This window comes from Somniosus microcephalus, chromosome 5 (assembly GCF_052327205.1).
Source record: "Somniosus microcephalus isolate GS21.2 chromosome 5, FLI_Smic_1.0, whole genome shotgun sequence".
NCBI classification, from domain to species: Eukaryota; Metazoa; Chordata; class Chondrichthyes; order Squaliformes; family Somniosidae; genus Somniosus; species Somniosus microcephalus.
This window is the reverse complement of record NC_140991.1, coordinates 260264036-260284452: the sequence shown is the minus strand read 5'-3', so window position 1 is coordinate 260284452 and position 20417 is coordinate 260264036.

Below are 20417 nucleotides of genomic sequence, written 5' to 3'. Positions count from 1 at the left end.
ATACAGAGCAGACCCTGCTGTGAATTACTGACAATACAGAGCAGGTCCTGCTGTGAATTACTGACAATACAGAGCAGGTCCTGCTGTGAATTACTGACAATACAGAACAGGTCCTGCTGTGAATTACTGACAATACAGAGCAGGTCCTGCTGTGAATTACTGACAATACAGAGCAGGTCCTGCTGTGAATTACTGACAATACAGTGCAGGTCCTGCTGTGAATTACTGACAATACAGTGCAGGTCCTGCTGTGAATTACTGACAATACAGAGCAGGTCCTGCTGTGAATTACTGACAATAAAGTGCAGGTCCTGCTGTGAATTACTGACAATACAGAGCAGGTCCTGCTGTGAATTACTGACAATACAGAGAAGGTCCTGCTGTGAATTACTGACAATACAGAGCAGACCCTGCTGTGAATTACTGACAATACAGAGCAGGTCCTGCTGTGAATTACTGACAATACAGAGCGGGTCCTGCTGTGAATTACTGACAATACAGAGCAGGCCCTGCTGTGAATTACTAACAATACAGTGCAGGTCCTGCTGTGAATTACTGACAATACAGAGCAGGTCCTGCTGTGAATTACTGACAATACAGTGCAGGTCCTGCTGTGAATTACTGACAATACAGAGCAGGTCCTGCTGTGAATTACTAACAATACAGTGCAGGTCCTGCTGTGAATTACTAACAATACAGAGCAGGTCCTGCTGTGAATTACTGACACTACAGAGCAGGTCCTGCTGTGAATTACTGACAATACAGAGCAGGTCCTGCTGTGAATTATTGACAATACAGTGCAGGTCCTGCTGTGAATTACTGACAATACAGAGCAGGTGCTGCTGTGAATTATTGACAATACAGTGCAGGTCCTGCTGTGAATTACTGACAATACAGAGCAGGTCCTGCTGTGAATTACTGACAATACAGAGCAGGTCCTGCTGTGAATTACTGACAATACAGTGCAGGTCCTGCTGTGAATTATTGACAATACAGAGCAGGTCCTGCTGTGAATTACTGACAATACAGTGCAGGTCCTGCTGTGAATTACTGACAATACAGAGCAGGTCCTGCTGTGAATTATTGACAATACAGTGCAGGTCCTGCTGTGAATTGCTGACAATACAGAGCAGACCCTGCTGTGAATTACTGACAATACAGAGCAGGTCCTGCTGTGAATTACTGACAATACAGTACAGGTCCTGCTGTGAATTATTGACAATACAGAGCAGGTCCTGCTGTGAATTACTGACAATACAGTGCAGGTCCTGCTGTGAATTACTGACAATACAGAGCAGGTCCTGCTGTGAATTATTGACAATACAGTGCAGGTCCTGCTGTGAATTACTGACAATACAGAGCAGGTCCTGCTGTGAATTACCGACAATACAGAGCAGGTCCTGCTGTGAATTACCGACAATACAGAGCAGGTCCTGCTGTGAATTACTGACAATACAGAGCAGGTCCTGCTGTGAATTACTGACAATACAGAGTAGGTCCTGCTGTGAATTACTGACAATACAGAGCAGGTCCTGCTGTGAATTACTGACAATACAGAGCAGGTCCTGCTGTGAATTACTGACAATATAGAGCAGGTCCTGCTGTGAATTACTGACAATACAGAGCAGACCCTGCTGTGAATTACCGACAATACAGAGCAGGTCCTGCTGTGAATTACTGACAATACAGAGCGAATTACTGACAATACAGTGCAGGTCCTGCTGTGAATTACTGACAATACAGAGCAGGTCCTGCTGTGAATTACCGACAATACAGAGCAGGTCCTGCCGTGAATTACTGACAATACAGAGCAGGTCCTGCTGTGAATTACTGACAATACAGAGCAGGTCCTGCTGTGAATTACTGACAATACAGAGCAGACCCTGCTGTGAATTACCGACAATACAGAGCAGGTCCTGCTGTGAATTACTGACAATACAGAGCGAATTACTGACAATACAGTGCAGGTCCTGCTGTGAATTACTGACAATACAGAGCAGGTCCTGCTGTGAATTACCGACAATACAGAGCAGGTCCTGCCGTGAATTACTGACAATACAGAGCAGTTCCTGCTGTGAATTACTGACAATACAGAGCAGGTCCTGCTGTGAATTACTGACAATACAGAGCAGGTCCTGCTGTGAATTACTGACAATACAGAGCAGGCCCTGCTGTGAATTACTGACAATACAGAGCAGATCCTGCTGGGAGTTACTGACAATACAGAGCAGATCCTGCTGTGATAGGGACAGAGTGATCTCCTGGACGAGTTTCGATCGCCCAGAAGGGTCGGAGAGGAATTTCCCAGATTTTTTCTCCCAATTTGGCACATTGGGTTTTTTATCTGGTTTTTCGCCTCTCCCGGGAGATCACATGGGTTCGGGTGGGATGGAGAGTGAAAGTATATTTCAGGTTAAGATCAGATCAGCCATGATCTTATTGAATGGCGGAGCAGGCTCGAGGGGCCGATTGGCCTACTCCTGCTCCTATTTCTTATGTTCTTATGAATTACTGACAATACAGAGCAGACCCTGCTGTGAATTACTGACAATACAGAGTAGACCCTGCTGCGAGTTACTGACAATACAGAGCAGGTCCTGCTGTGAATTACTGACAATACAGTGCAGGTCCTGCTGTGAATTACTGACAATACAGAGCAGGTACTGCTGTGAATTACTGACAATACAGTGCAGGTCCTGCTGTGAATTACTGACAATACAGAGCAGGTCCTGCTGTGAATTATTGACAATACAGTGTAGGTCCTGCTGTGAATTACTGACAATACAGAGCAGGTGCTGCTGTGAATTATTGACAATACAGTGCAGGTCCTGCTGTGAATTACTGACAATACAGAGCAGGTCCTGCTGTGAATTACTGACAATACAGAGCAGGTCCTGCTGTGAATTACTGACAATACAGTGCAGGTCCTGCTGTGAATTATTGACAATACAGAGCAGGTGCTGCTGTGAATTACTGACAATACAGAGCAGGTCCTGCTGTGAATTACTGACAATACAGAGCAGACCCTGCTGTGAATGACTGACAATACAGAGCAGGTCCTGCTGTGAATTACTGACAATACAGAGCAGACCCTGCTGTGAATTACCGACAATACAGAGCAGGTCCTGCTGTGAATTACTGACAATACAGTGCAGGTCCTGCTGTGAATTACTGACAATACAGAGCAGGTCCTGCTGTGAATTACTGACAATACAGAGCAGGCCCTGCTGTGAATTACTGACAATACAGAGCAGATCCTGCTGGGAGTTACTGACAATACAGAGCAGATCCTGCTGTGAATTACTGACAATACAGAGCAGACCCTGCTGTGAATTACTGACAATACAGAGTAGACCCTGCTGCGAGTTACTGACAATACAGAGCGGGTCCTGCTGTGAATTACTGACAATACAGTGCAGGTCCTGCTGTGAGTTACTGACAATACAGAGCAGGTCCTGCTGTGAATTACTGACAATACAGAACGGGTCCTGCTGTGAATTACTGACAATACAGAGCAGGTCCTGCTGTGAATTACTGACAATACAGAGCAGGTCCTGCTGTGAATTACTGACAATACAGAGCAGGTCCTGCTGTGAATTATTGACAATACAGTGCAGGTCCTGCTGTGAATTACTGACAATACAGAGCAGGTGCTGCTGTGAATTATTGACAATACAGAGCAGGTCCTGCTGTGAATTATTGACAATACAGTGTAGGTCCTGCTGTGAATTACTGACAATACAGAGCAGGTGCTGCTGTGAATTATTGACAATACAGTGCAGGTCCTGCTGTGAATTACTGACAATACAGAGCAGGTCCTGCTGTGAATTACTGACAATACAGAGCAGGTCCTGCTGTGAATTACTGACAATACAGTGCAGGTCCTGCTGTGAATTATTGACAATACAGAGCAGGTGCTGCTGTGAATTACTGACAATACAGAGCAGGTCCTGCTGTGAATTACTGACAATACAGAGCAGACCCTGCTGTGAATGACTGACAATACAGAGCAGGTCCTGCTGTGAATTACTGACAATACAGAGCAGACCCTGCTGTGAATTACCGACAATACAGAGCAGGTCCTGCTGTGAATTACTGACAATACAGTGCAGGTCCTGCTGTGAATTACTGACAATACAGAGCAGGTCCTGCTGTGAATTACTGACAATACAGAGCAGGCCCTGCTGTGAATTACTGACAATACAGAGCAGATCCTGCTGGGAGTTACTGACAATACAGAGCAGATCCTGCTGTGAATTACTGACAATACAGAGCAGACCCTGCTGTGAATTACTGACAATACAGAGTAGACCCTGCTGCGAGTTACTGACAATACAGAGCGGGTCCTGCTGTGAATTACTGACAATACAGTGCAGGTCCTGCTGTGAATTACTGACAATACAGAGCGGGTCCTGCTGTGAATTACTGACAATACAGAGCGGGTCCTGCTGTGAATTACTGACAATACAGAGCAGGTCCTGCTGTGAATTACTGACAATACAGAGCAGGTCCTGCTGTGAATTACTGACAATACAGAGCAGGTCCTGCTGTGAATTATTGACAATACAGTGCAGGTCCTGCTGTGAATTACTGACAATACAGAGCAGGTGCTGCTGTGAATTATTGACAATACAGAGCAGGTCCTGCTGTGAATTACTGACAATACAGAGCAGGTCCTGCTGTGAATTACTGACAATACAGAGCAGGTCCTGCTGTGAATTACTGACAATACAGAGCAGGTCCTGCTGTGAATTACTGACAATACAGAGCAGGTCCTGCTGTGAATTATTGACAATACAGAGCAGGTGCTGCTGTGAATTACTGACAATACAGAGCAGACCCTGCTGTGAATTACTGACAATACAGAGCAGACCCTGCTGTGAATGACTGACAATACAGAGCAGGTCCTGCTGTGAATTATTGACAATACAGAGCAGGGCCTGCTGTGAATTACTGACAATACAGAGCAGGTCCTGCTGTGAATTACCGACAATACAGTGCAGACCCTGCTGTGAATTACTGACAATACAGAGCAGGTCCTGCTGTGAATTACTGACAATACAGAGCAGGTCCTGCTGTGAGTTAATGACAATACAGAGCAGGTCCTGCTGCGAATTACTGACAATACAGAGCAGGTCCTGCTGTGAATTACTGACAATACAGAGCAGGTCCTGCTGTGAATTACTGACAATACAGAGCAGGTCCTGCTGTGAATTACTGACAATACAGAGCAGGTCCTGCTGTGAATTACCGACAATACAGAGCAGGTCCTGCTGTGAATTACTGACAATACAGAGCAGACCCTGCTGTGAATTCCTGACAATACAGAGCAGACCCTGCTGTGAATTACTGACAATACAGAGCAGGTCCTGCTGTGAATTACTGACAATACAGTGCAGGTCCTGCTGTGAATTACTGACAGTACAGAGCAGACCCTGCTGTGAATTACTGACAATACAGAGTCGACCCTGCTGTGAATTACTGACAATACAGAGCAGACCCTGCTGTGAATTACTGACAATACAGTGCAGACTCAGCTGTGAATTACTGACAATACAGAGCAGGTTCTTCTGTGAATTACTGACAATACAGAGCAGACCCTGGCATAAATTATGTGATCTTATTGAATGGTGGAGCAGGGTCGAGGGGCCGTATGGCCTACACCTGCTCCTAATTTTTATGTACTTGTGTGCTGATGTGGGCTCATCATTTTGTGTCAATGTAGACTCTTTGTTTTGTGTCGATGTGGGCTCTCCGGTTTGTGTTGATGTGGAAAATTAGTTTAAAAGGTATGACGGTAGATAAGCAGTGCCGATTATTTAAAGAAATATTCCAAAATTCTCAAAGAATATACATTTCATTGAGAAATAAAACTCCACGAAGAAGTGATCCATCCGTGGCCATATAAAGAAGTTAAGGATAGTATTAGATTAAAAGAGGAGGCTTATTGTAGTGTATGTACCTTGAAGAGGAACTATATTTTTGAAGCCCCTGTATACTGTAGTACCAGTAGTGACCACTCGGGTATATAAGCCTGTGTAGCGTCTTGTGTAGTTAGTTCACCTCCAGACTTTGTTCAGTAAACACTTGTTAATTCAACTCCTGCATTCCGTGTCTCCATTAACACACAGATCTAACACTTATAATGTTGCAAAGAATAGTAGTAAGCCTGAGGATTGGGAGAGCTTTGGAACCCAGCAAAGGATGACCAAAAATAATTGATAAAGAGAGAAAATCGAATATGAGAGTAAACTAGCAATTCTTATGTTCTTCTGTTGTTATCAGAGTGGCGACGAGTTAGAAACGAACTTACCTGCAATTCGGCAGCACCTCAAGGGGATCGATTCCTCAGACAAAGGTCGAAGCCAGAAGCAAGAAAAAAAAACTGTGGTTTCACCAGCTAAACGGGCTGGTGGCAGGTAGTGCACTGATCCTTCCTGGGCTGCGGCGGGCTAGAGCTCGATCGGGTGGCTCTGCAACGGGGCCTGGCAGCGAGTCGGGAAGCAGAAGCAAAGAGAGAGAGAGGGTGGAGCACTCAGGGCGCGGCCGGTGCTGCAAAGCAGGTCGGCGTTCGGACCGAGCAGAGGGAGGGGAAAGTCCCAGAGGGTCCGCTCCATGACGGGAACGGTTCTCCAAGTAACGGAGAAACTATTGAAGCGATATATAAAAAAAAAAATAGAAATACCGCGAAAAGCTGCAGGTTGCAACGGGAACCGCGGAGAACAGCGTTGGCAGCAGCGGCAGCGGCGGGAAAGCGCGGGAGGCGCCATTTTAGATTTTCAAGATGCCGAAGACTGGCAATATTACTGCTTTCGATAGTGATATAGAAGATTGGACCACATATGTGGAAAGAGTGGAGGTATATTGCAAGGCGAATGAAGTAGCGGATGATAAAAAGGCATCGGTACTTCTAAATCTGATGGGCGCAAGGACATACGGGCTGTTACGAAACTTGATCACTCCAGCCAAAGCGATGGACAAGAATTTTAAGGAGATTGTTGATACCTTACAGGAGCACTTAAACCCAACACCGCTGCTGATAGCGGAACGATTCAAATTCTTCAGGAGGAATCAGCACAAGAATGAAAGTAACGCTGATTACCTCACCGAATTATGAAAGCTGTCAAAGCACTGCCAATTCGGGGCAGGACTGGCAGAATCTCTACGAGACAAATTCGTCTGCTGTCTCCTAAGCGAAGGAACACAGAAAAGACTACTTTCTGAGAAAGATTTGACACTGGACAAGGCTTTCAGTGTGGCTGTATCATACGAAGCAGCAGCAAGAGGAGCTGCAGAGATACAGCAAAAGCCACAGGACTTCGGCACCCATGAAATGACACGGGGTTTCGAGAGATGTTATCGCTGCGGCAGATCCACCCATGACCAGAAGGACTGCTGGTTCAAGGACAAAGCATGCAGGCAATGCGGAAAGATGGGACACATTGCACGTGTATGCAGATCTGGAAAGAAATCCGCTGACAGTAAAAAGGTCAATAAGGAAAAGTACAAATGATGACGGACAGTAGCTCCGAAGACCAGAAGAGCGATAGCGACTCCGGAAACAAGAGACTAAGCTGTCTCAAATTACATAATGTAATTGCCAAAGAAGATTACCAGACCATTTGGGTTACCCTCACGATAGCGGGGTCCCCAGTCAAAATGGAGCTAGATACAGGATCAGCTCTGACCGTCATAAGTCGATGGGATTACGAGCGGCTATTTCCGCATATACCTTTGAAAGACACATCCATTATCTTGAAGACATATACGGGGCAGAAAGTATACCCCAGAGGAAAAATAAGGGTGCCTGTTGTATACAACGGCAAGGAAATACAGAAGTTGTATTTATACGTTCTGCAAGATGGTGGTCCACCGTTGTTGGGACGTGAATGGATCAGAAAGATACGTTTAGACTGGCACTCCATTCAGGCACTGACGGTGACCAGTAAGAAAAAAAACGATGATGACGTCATACCTGGATGATTAAAAGAAATCTTGGCTAACGCCAAAGAAGTGTTTCAACAGGAACTAGGAACCCTGAAAGGCGCCACCGCCTCAATAAAAGTGGAAGATGCGGCAATTCCCAAGTTTTTTAAGGCAAGGCCGGTGCCATACGCAATTCGTCCAGCCGTCGAGGCAGAGCTGGAGAATTTGGAAAAAGCAGACGTGTTATCCAAGGTAGATTGGAGCGAGTGGGCAACACCCATCGTCCCGGTCATGAAGAAAACGTTGAATAATGATAAATCTGAAGAACAGAGAAAAGTTTGCATCTGTGGGGACTTCAAGGTGACTGTAAACCCGGTTCTTCACATGGTACAGTATTCTCTTCTGAGGATATAAGATATTTTCGCCTCACTATCCGGAGGGAAACGTTTCACCAAAATTGACTTAGCACAGGCATATCTACAGATGGAGGTTGAGGAGGCCTCTAAAAAGTATCTCATGATAAACACACACAAAGGCCTGTACCAGTACAATTGACTGGTTTTCGGAGTGGCATCAGCTCCGGCTATCTGGTAAAGAGCTATGGAGCAAGTCCTGCAAGGGATTCCGGGGACTCAATGCTACCGAGACGACATCCTTGTAACAGGAGAAAATGACAACGAGCACCTTGCCAACTTGGAGCAGGTGCTCACGAGGCTGAGAGAACGGGGCCTACGAGCAAATCGCCCCAAGTGCGAATTTTTCCAGAAACAAATATCATATTGTGCCCATGTCATTAACGAAGAAGGGTTGCATAAGTCACCTGAAAAAATTGAAGCGGTCGTAAAGGCCCCAGCGCCTGAAAATGTCTCACAATTAAGGTCGTTCCTGGGATTAGTAAATTACTATCATAAATTTTTACCAAACTTGTCGACGGTTCTGCACCCTCTTAACGCACTGCTACAAACGGGAGTAGTTTGGAAATGGAGCGAAGACTGTAAACGTGCCTTCCATAAATGCAAAGACTTGATCACGTCCAGGGAAGTGTTGGCTCATTACAACCCATCACTGCCAATCAGACTGGCGTGCGATGCATTCCCTTACGGCGTGAGAGCGGTATTATCGCATAGATTCCCTGATGGCTTGGAGCGGCCGATAGCTTTTGCGTCACGCTCATTGAACTCAGCTGAGCATAACTATGCCCAGATCGACAGGGAAGCACTCAGCCTGGTGTGGGGGGTGAAGAAATTCAACCATTACCTACACAGACAAAAATTTACCTTGTTGACTGACCATCAACCCCTCGTCTCCATATTCAACCCTAAAAAGGGCGTTCCCATTATGACAGCGCAAAGGCTACAGAGGTGGTCCCCTTTCCTAGGGGCGCACCAATATGACATAGAATACAAAGGAACAAAACAGCATGGGAATGCTGACGGTTATCGCGCCTACCGTTGCCAACGGTGGAAGAGGCGCCTGCAGTAGACCCAGTGGAGATGTTCCACTCGACCATAGTGGAATGTCTACCGGTGACAAATTCTACCATTGAAAAGGAAACGCGAAATGACCCGACTCTCTCACAAGTCTACGATTTAACGGTGAAGGGATGGCCAGCACATGGCGAACCACTGTTGCCAGCATTCTCGCAAAGAAGAGAACAGCTGTCAGTGTGCCGAGGAACCTTGATGTGTGGATCCAGAGTGGTGATTCCACCCAAACTCAAGGATAGAGTGCTAAAGGAGCTTCACGAGGGGCATCTGGGTGGAGTGAAAATGAAGAACTTAGCCAGAGCGTTTGTGCGGTGGCCAGGTATCGATGGAGACATCGAAGAAATGACCAAGAGCTGTCTAGGATGCCAGAAGGTCCAAAACGCCCCACCACAAGCCCCTCTACATCCATGGGAGTGGCCCTCATCTCCATGGCAAAGGGTACATATCGACTTTGCTGGTCCATTTATGGACTCAATGTTCTTAATCGCGGTGGATGCACACGCCAAGTGGCCGGAGGTATTAAAGATGTCCTCCACCACCACGGAAAAAACCATCACAGTATTAAGGACCATATTCGCCAGGAATGGGCTGCCTGAACAGATCTGTTCTGATAATGGACCGCAATTTGTATCCGAAGAATTCAGGAAGTTCTTAAAAAACAATGGGGTTAAGCACTACACGTCCGCCCCATACCATCCCGCCACCAATGGATTGGCTGAAAGGTTTGTCCAGACCTTCAAGAAGGCCATAAAGGCCATGGGTAATGAAGACATAAATCTACAACATAAGGTAGATAACTTCTTGTTTGCGTACAGGAATGCAACACATGTGGTTACAAACCAAACCCCCGCCATGATGTTTTTCAATAGAAGCCTAAGATGCCAGCTGGATTTGGTCAAGCCAAATGTCAGAAGGGACGTAGAGAACCGGCAATTTCAAAGCATGAATGAAAGGCCAACTAGAACCTTCCAGGTAGGTCAACCAGTTTTGGCCCGGGACTACCGTACCGAGAAATGGCAGCCTGGAACTATTTGCACACGACTAGGACCGCTGATGTATACCGTGGACATTGGAGAAAGCATAATAAGGCGCCATGCTGACCAGATCATAGAGTCATCCGAAAAAGGACAACCTACACCACAACTCTATATGCCTAGTGATGAAGCAGAGATACCCATAGTATCTACCTCCGATCCGGTGATACTGGAACCAGATGAACCCGACACTGGCATTGAAGCCGAATCGACCTTGCCAAAAGAACCTACTACACCACTGAGGCGTTATCCGGACTGAGTCAGGAAGCCTCCAGAGAGACTGAATTTGTAATTGATTAACTTCAGCAAATGTGTATATTATTGTTCTTGTAAAAATGTTATGTACTATTTATCTAAAAGGGGAGGAATTGTAGTGTATGTACCTTTAAGAGGAACTATGTTTTTGAAGCCCCTGTATGCTGTAGTACCAGTAGTGACCACTCGGGTATATAAGCCTGTGTAGCGTCTTGTGTAGTTAGTTCACCTCCAGACTTTGTTCAGTAAACACTTGTTAAATCAACTCCTGCATTCCGTGTCTCCATTAACACACAGATCTAACACTTATAATGTTGCAAAGAATAGTAGTAAGCCTGAGGATTGGGAGAGCTTTAGAACCCAGCAAAGGATGACCAAAAATAATTGATAAACAGAGAGAAAATCGAATATGAGAGTAAACTAGCAATTCTTATGTTCTTATGTTGTTATCAGAGAATCTGGTTTCCCTATCTGGAGGTCTTCCAGCCATTTTCCAACTGGGATGTTTCTCTTTTATCTGCAACCAGAGTGCATCACCCCTTTAAGAGATGCTGTCTGCCTTTAAGTAGCATCAGAGACACCCGCTTTCCTACCCACAAAACATTGCAACCAATGAATTGTGAGGGTCGCGCTGGCTGCATGCCTAAATCATTATCATGAGGTCCCCATACCAATTACATGTGGTCCACATGGGACCACACGAATAGGCACATAAAGTGCACTCTCTGCCTCCGGGCCCTGCGCACCCATTTTCGGGCACGATCAAATATCTAGACCATCACCGTTTGGACTCCTCCCCCAAACGCTATAGATGACACTGTGCCTTTAGACTCCAGCAAGCTCTTCCAATGTTCTGTGCTATAAACTCACTTGTGGATTCCAGTGAGGCGTCACAGGCACGTAATAAGAATAGAACAGGTGGGAGGAAGCCCTGTGCAAAACACAAGAGAGGCATCGGGATGTTCCAATGCAAAACTCTTAAAGGGACAGGTAGATGGCTTCCATTTTGAAATGCTGACCTATGTTTAAATCCACGGGATGTTATGAAACGGAAAGAGAAAGGATTTGTTGTTCTCCCTTCAGGAAGATATGGAAACAATGCTTCATACCTGAATTGTTTTTATAGTAGCATTTACATGTATTATCCTCACTCTTCAGTTTGAACACCTCAGTAATCAGTGATGAGATGGTGGAAGAGAAAAAGGACATAACTGTGAGGAGCAAAACTGAAATGTATTACTATGTATACTATACTAACTGGGGGTGCCCGGCGGTGCCGAGGCTTTTTTGAGGGCATGTTGTTGTTGGAAGAGAGAGAGAGAGCGACTGGGGGGGGGGTGGGGGGGCGGAAGAGAGAGAGAGAGCGACTGGGGGGGGTGGGGGGCGGCAGAGAGAGAGAGAGCGACTGGGCGGGAGGGAAAAAGAGAGAGCGCGGCTGGGGGGGAAGAGAGTGAGCGGCTGGGGGGGGGAAGAGAGAGAGCGGCTGGGGGGGAAGAGAGAGAGAGCGGCTGGGGGGGAAGAGAGAGAGAGCGGCTGGGGGGGAAGAGAGAGAGAGCGGCTGGGGGGGGAAGAGAGAGAGAGCGGCTGGGGGGGAAGAGAGAGAGCGGCTGGGGGGGAAGAGAGAGAGCGGCTGGGGGGGAAGAGAGAGCGGCTGGAGGGGAAGAGAGCGGCTGGGGGGGAAGAGAGAGAGCGGCTGGGGGGGAAGAGAGAGAGCGGCTGGGGGGGAAGAGAGAGAGCGGCTGGGGGGGAAGAGAGAGAGCGGCTGGGGGGGAAGAGAGAGAGCGGCTGGGGGGGGAAGAGAGAGAGCGGCTGGGGGGGGAAGAGAGAGAGCGGCTGGGGGGGGAAGAGAGAGAGCGGCTGGGGGGGGAAGAGAGAGAGCGGCTGGGGGGGGAAGAGAGAGAGCGGCTGGGGGGGGAAGAGAGAGAGCGGCTGGGGGGGAAGAGAGAGAGCGGCTGGGGGGGAAGAGAGAGAGCGGCTGGGGGGGAAGAGAGAGAGCGGCTGGGGGGGAAGAGAGAGAGCGGCTGGGGGGGAAGAGAGAGAGCGGCTGGGGGGGAAGAGAGAGAGCGGCTGGGGGGGAAGAGAGAGAGCGGCTGGGGGGGAAGAGAGAGAGCGGCTGGGGGGGGGAAGAGAGAGAGCGGCTGGGGGGGAAGAGAGAGAGCGGCTGGGGGGGAAGTGAGAGAGCGGCTGGGGGGGAAGAGAGAGCGCGGCTGGGGGGGAAGAGAGAGCGCGGCTGGGGGGGAAGAGAGAGCGCGGCTGGGGGGGAAGAGAGAGCGGCTGGGGGGGAAGAGAGAGCGGCTGGGGGGGAAGAGAGAGCGGCTGGGGGGGGAAGAGAGAGCGGCTGGGGGGGAAGAGAGCGCGGCTGGGGGAGAAGAGAGAGCGGCTGGGGGAGAAGAGAGAGCGGCTGGGGGGGAAGAGAGAGAGCGGCTGGGGGGGGAAGAGAGAGAGCGGCTGGGGGGGAAGAGAGAGAGCGGCTGGGGGGGGGAAGAGAGAGAGCGGCTGGGGGGGAAGAGAGAGAGCGGCTGGGGGGGAAGAGAGAGAGCGGCTGGGGGGAAGAGAGAGAGCGGCTGGGGGGGAAGAGAGAGAGCGGCTGGGGGGAAGAGAGAGAGTGGCTGGGGGGGAAGAGAGAGAGTGGCTGGGGGGGAAGAGAGAGAGCGGCTGGGGGGGAAGAGAGAGAGCGGCTGGGGGGGAAGAGAGAGAGCGGCTGGGGGGGAAGAGAGTGCGCGACTGGGGGGGGAAGAGAGAGCGCGACTGGGGGGGGAAGAGAGAGCGCGACTGGGGGGGGGAAGAGAGAGCGCGACTGGGGGGGGGAAGAGAGAGCGCGACTGGGGGGGGGAAGAGAAGTATCTCAATAACAAGGATAATCAAATTAACTTCTCCGCTGCAGTAACTAGTGTGATTACACTGCATTTGTAACTTGACTTTTTTTTCGTGTATAAAGAGATAGAATTGATATTCCCTTCTTGAAACACATTGAATAGAGATTTCCTTACATCCAAGGTGGTTACACTTAAGGTGCAGGACAGGAAGTTTTTTTTGTTGTAACAAGTGAGTTTCAAATTTGGAAGGGTTCGATCTGCTGCTTGTTCATATGTCTCACGAAGATTGGAATGTACCTAGCCAGAACTAAGTGAAGTTAAGAAGATATAGGGCTATGGGGAAGACAGCAGGGCAGTGCTATTACTTTTGGATTGCTCTACCAAAGAGTGGGCACAAACATAAAGGGCCGAATGAACTTCCTCTGTGCTGTAATGTTCTGTGGTTCTAATGCAGCCTTGGGGTGAGGTACAAGTGCCCTGTGAATGAAGAGTATGCCACTTCAAGAGGGCTGAACACCTACATTGCCCAGTGGATAAGTAATGCTGTGAGCCTTGTTTTTGCTGGCTAATCAGGGAGCAGTAGCTCAGACGCACAAGTTAATAACCTGAAATGTTTCACTCATACAGAAGAGATCCAGAGAGGATAAAATAAAGTGAGGAAAACGGAAACAACAATCCTTGCTTTCATCTACATATGTATCATTCCAGCCTAAAAATATCAATACTGGAAGATGATGCTATCACAATAAGAGTGACTGTTCTGATCGCTCCCAGTCAGGACATTAAATTCCATTGTTAAGTAATAAACCATTTTGATTTCTTAAAAGAAATAATTTACACATTGGCCTGCTGGTAACATACACACCTGTTTCTTTCTGCTCTTCCTGCTCACAAGAAGCTCACATAATACCCGAGGGAAAAGATCCCCCAGGAACAAGCTCATGAACATGAGAAGTATATTTTGGGACATTATGGGTATGATAATAATAACCTAGTTGATCGGCAAAACTGAACTGTTTTCCTGCAGGACCTGAGCCAGAAAATAAATAGAACAAAACATGACAGAACAGGAGAGGTAGAACTAAGGAAGGTTATTACAGCATCCATCTATCTCCTATAGCACTGGACAGTCACACAAACATCCAGGCAGTTCGGTACCTTCACCACCAGCCTGTCTGGGACAGGAGCTAAAGGTACTGTACGGTGCTGCTGGTGCGCAGAAGGCACAGCACTCACTTTTCACATGCTCTGACATCAACTGGCAATTTTTCAGCAAACTTCTATTCTGTCAATTCTAATTTGGTTGAATAAGAGAGTCAATGAGAAAGACTATGTTGGATCATTTCAAAAACTAAGCTCTCCTGGAAGAAAAAAGTGAGTACAGTACAATTTACTGTACACACAAACAAATCGTCTCTGTTAACGCATTGGTTTGTCTCAGTTGGTAGCACTCTTGCCTCAGAGTCAGAAGGCCATTGGTTCAAGTCCATTCCAGGACTGGAGTATATAATCTAGGCTGACACTCCAATCCAGTATTGGGGGAGTGCTGCATTGTTGGAAGCAACATTTTTCAGATAAGACATTAAACGGAAGCCCTTCCTGGACATGAAAGAGCTCAGGGCACTATTTGAAGGGCAAGGAGCACTCCTCGTGTCCTGGCCAACATTTATCACTCAACCCAACACCACCAAAAACAGATCAACTCGCCATTTCTCTCAATTGCTGTGTGCTAGATATTGCTGTGCGCTACATTCGCCTACATAGTAATCCATTGGATACAAAGCACTTTGGGATGTGTTACATAAAAGCAAGTTCTTTCTTTTTAAGAATGGAATATAAATCAAATGTAATGTGACTGTGATTTACTTAAAATTGTAAGCAATTTGATATTTATTACTTAGGTATTTGCCTATTAATATTAATAATAAATAAATGTACATTTGTAGCTCATTCTAAGAATATAAACTTTAATTGGGATATATATATTATGTGTACTCCTATCTATACACCGTTCAGGATCTTGCGACCCTGTAATTTGTACAAGTGTCAAAAGCTGTGATGAGGGCACACAGTTCACACGACTACAGCACCATCTTGTGGCCATATTGCATTAGAGCATTTGAAGAAATGGGTAATTCTCTACTTACTCATAACACCCTTTGGGAATAAATCCAATAGGCAGCTGTTTAGTCAATGGTACACTATATGAGTACTTTACTGATGATTTCAAGCTAAATTATCCTTTTAATTGCAAAATGACAGAAAAAATTGGTTTGAATAATTACCGAAGCCAAAGCTCATACCTGCCAAATGCAAAGTATCTGCGAAGTCATACCCGAGAAAGCACCTCACAGACCGCACAAATCTAGGTAGATATGTATTGCTATTGACTATGTAAAAGAATGATGGGGAGCTTTTCCAGTCGGGCTCATAACGGGCTGATATTGGCAGTGCGTCCAGCCAAGGCTGTAATGGGGAGGCTCACACCATTCTCAGGTTCAGGCCTCATTTAAATTTTACCGATGAGCTGCAGGTGCCAAATGGGCACTCCGCTGCAGGTTGCCAGTTTGGTGTGGTGGAAAATTGGCCAGCTTCTCCTCCTGGCTCCATAATCAATTTTTTCTTTAAAAAAGCAGACATTTACCTTTACTGGTTAGACTGCTCCAATGCCTGATAAGACTGGGTCCAGCATGCACTTCGCACACTCTGTCCATTTCTGCATGAAAATTGCAAATAGGGTCCGACAATTAGGGGTCCTTGCATATTTAAACAGCCTCCTGTCTGCTTTGGGCGGGAGTGCTGGGCGCCCAATTACAGGCCTACCTGAAAATTGAATCAAAGCGGGCAATTTTCCCAGCCCTGGGGAGGCAGGTATAGAGGCTGGACTGCCGGGAAAATGGCAGAAACTGGGATTGGGTACCGACCCCGCTCCCAACCCACCTCCGTGCCATCTTCCTGGGAGGCGGGTCCCCGAGTCGCGCAGGGACCCGTCTCGAGACGGGAATGGGATTAGAGCCAATTAACTGCCTGTTAACAGGTAGTTAATAGGCAGTTTTGAGGCTTTTCCCCATTTTACGCCTGCAATTACGGGCTTCCCGACGACTGCGAACCTCACCAGGGTCAGCAAGGCGAGCAGTGGGTCTGCGGGGGTGAGAGGGATCGAAATGTCAGCTGTACAGGTGAGTGATGGGTGCAAGTGTGGACAGGTAATTATGAGAGGTGAGTGTAAAGTGTTGGAAAAAGTTTCCTTACCTTTGCTTCTTTCTGCAGGCTTCAACCGTTGAGGATCCGGAGGTGCCTCATCTCAACAGCAGAGATGACAGAATGGCTGCTGCATTCTCAGATGCAGCAGCCATCTGCTTTCTGCAGAGGAGAGCGGTCTTGGTGAGCCTTTGTGCAAGGGCTCACCTTAGAACAGAGATGGTCAGTGTTTGACAGCTTCTCAAAGCTGTCAAACACTGACAATTCATCTGTCAAAAATTTTTCAACAGATGAAGCTTCATACGCTGACGTCATCTGTCATTGGCTTTCCCTTAATTGGCCGGTAAGTCCACAGGGCGGGCTTAACAAGGCCAATCAAGGGAAAATAGCGTGGATTGGTCAGACGTCGCTGGGGACAGGACTGAAATCTGGAAACCAGAAGTCCCACCTCCAGCATGTCTCCATTGACAAAAGTCCAGGCCAGAGTGTCCAAAGGTCTCCATCAGGTTTTACTCTTCCAGTCACCAGTTTCCCAGGTGAGAAACAGGCAGTTGAAATTTGCCCTCGCCAACCCCTCCGATTTATTATTTCCATGAGAGACGACATTTGAGAAAAAGAGTAAATTGGCTCCCGGGACATTACAGCATGCCCATTCTACTCCTTTATAACTTAATCCTTTTCATTGTGAAAGAAAAGAAAGAACTTGCATTTCTATAGCGCCTTTCATAACCTCAGGATCCCCCAAGGCACTTTACAGCCAATGAAGTACTTTTGAAATGTTAGTCATTATTGTAATGTGCTTTCAGTCAGTTCCCTAATTCTTTCCTACTCCCGCCAGCATTCCCCCATAAAAGACCTTGGGTCATTTTGGTATGTAAAAGGCACCATGTAAATGTAAGTTCTTGTTATATGATTACTCCCTAAAAGTACTCAAAAATGACTTCCCAAAATGAGCAAATTGGAAACATTTCCAAAAAGACATGACTGAAAGTGTCTTTTCATCTCAGCCCAGGGGACTGTAGCATGCAAGAGGATGGCAGGTGAAAAGAATTTAGTTCAAGATGTAAACAGTAAAACCTTCAAATGAATATTACTTTAATTTGTTGCACACAGACATGCAATTGGCTACTTTCTACCCCACTTCACATTATTGGTAAAAGAGTGATCTAACTTAAGTAAAGGACTCTGAATAGGACTCAAAGGGCAGGACTTTCATTCGACCGTGGAGTCGGGATTGGAGGTGTGTGGGGGGTTAAAATCCCGAAATCAGGGGTCCAGACCCCTACCCGCACCCAACCCGTCTCCATGCCAGTTTCAAAGGAGGCGGGTACCCGCCCCGCACTGGGACCCGCCTACCCGAGGCAGGAAGGGATTAGTGCCAATTAACTGCCTGTTAACAGGTAGTTAACAGACAGTTTTTAGCCTAATCCCTATTTTTAAGGTTGAAGTGTGGGATTCCCGATGGCTCCAAAACATGCCAAGTTAGAGGAGGCGGACCGTTGGGATGAAGGGCTTGGAGGGGTCGAGATATCGGTGTTCAGGTGAGTGATGTGTGCAATAGTGCAAAGGTAAGTGTGTTTGGTGTGTCTAAAGTGTTTAAAGAAGTTCAAATTACCTTTTCTTACCTTTTCAGCCTTCCTTCCTTTAGGTCTCGGGAGTCCCTCATCTCACCAGCACAGAAAGCAGAATGGCTGCGAACTGTCAAAAGTGACAACCTTCAGCTTTCTGTGCAGAGAGATTTCTAACTGAGTCTGTGGAGAAGGACTCATGTTAGAAGTAAGACTGTCAGTGTTTGACAGCTTCAAACAGCTGTGAAACGCTGATATTTCATCTGTCAAAACCTCTTGACAGATGAAATTTCAGTCTGTGACGTCACCTGTTGCCGGCCTCCCCCTTTCCAGCCCCCGCACCGATCGTTCTCCAGGCCGACCCTGTTCTCTCCCTCCCCCCGGCCCCCCAATGATACTCTCCCTTCGCCCCCCTGACCAACTCCAGGCTGGCGCTGATTCTCTACCTCTCCCCCCGACCCCCACTCGCCATCACCTCCAGGCCCCCTGATGTTCTCTGCCTCCCCAATGCTCTTCTGGCCCCCCGATGTCCTCTGTCTCTCCCCGCCCCAATGCTCCCCCGGCTCCCCAGTGTTCTTTGCCTCCCCACCCCCGCAATCTGATCAACCCCCGGCCAATCCAATCAGACTCCGCCTCCCCCGATTGGACTCCGGCCCCCCAATGCTGGAGTCCGGCCCTCCCAATCAGCCCCCGGCCCCCAATGCTCGACTCCAGCCTCCCCCTGATCAGCCCTGGCCCCCCCGGTCAGCCCCCGGCCCCCTGATGCTCGACTCCGGCCTCCCCCCAATCAGCCCTGGCCCCCCTGATCAGCCCTTAGCCCCTTGATGCTCGAGTCTGACCTCCCAACCACACACCGGCTCCCACTCAATCCCTCTCAATCTGGCTGGCTGCGGGTGGGAAACAGAGGTTTGAAATGCAAATCAGGCCCTGCCATTAAATCTGGCAGGGCCTGTGGGAAACCTGTTCTCCTGGGTTTCCCAACCGCTTCCGAGCACCGTCCCCCCTGCTCCCAGCCCGTCAAAGGATTGAAATTCCGGCCTTTGTTATTGTGCCTTTTTGTTATTGGTGTAAATATTATTCTATTTTTCCATTTCTGGTAGTGTAAAGTTAATTCTTCTACATCTGATTTGTAGCTTTAGCCTGAATTCTTAGGCCCAACAATGTGAAAGAAATAACTTGCATTTATAAAGCATCTTTCACATTCTCTGGACATCCCAAAGTACTTCACAGCCAATGAAGTACTTTTGAAGTGTAATTACTGTTATAATCTAATTTGCACACAGCAATGCTCCACAAACACCAAAGAGATAAATGACCAGATAATCTGTTTTAATGAGATTGGTTGAGGGATAAATATTGGCCAGGACACTGGAAGACATTCCCTGCTCTTTGAATAGAGCCATGGGATCTTTTACGTCCACCTGAACACGTGCTTCGGTTTAACATCTCATCCAAAAGACGGCATGTCCAATAGTGCGGTACTCCCTCAATACCTGCCAAATTGTCAGCCTGGATTATGTGCTCAAGTCCTGGAGTGGGGTTTGAACCCACAATCTATTGACTTAAGAGGTGAGATTGCTACCACTGAGCCAAGGCTGACACTCTGGATGCACTATCTTTCAAAAGCACAGGTACATACAGAAGGCGTCTGTATTTTAGCACTTAAAATATATGTTCAGTAAATTCCACAGTTGCTTAGATCTGACCTCAATCTTTGCCATTTTGAATGATGGATAAACACACCAACACAAGTATTGAGCAAGTGTGAAGCTCGATCAATGACTATCGCAACATAGTGTGGAGATGCCGGAGTTGGACTGGGGTGGACAAATGTAAGAAGTCACACAACACCAGGTTATAGTCCAACAGCTTTATTTAAAATCACAAATCACGAAAGCTTGTGATTTCAAATAATGCTGTTGGACTATAACCGGGTGTTGTGTGACTTCTTACATTTATCGCAACATAGGCTAGAAATTAATGTTAACATTAGCAGAAGTGTGGGACATGTTTGCATGACATTCCTCTGTTATGTTTTTAACCTCATATTTAAATGGTACACCAGAAATAAAATTCAAAATACTATACATTTAATTGTCCTATTACAAATTTCTCAATTAAATTGTCATC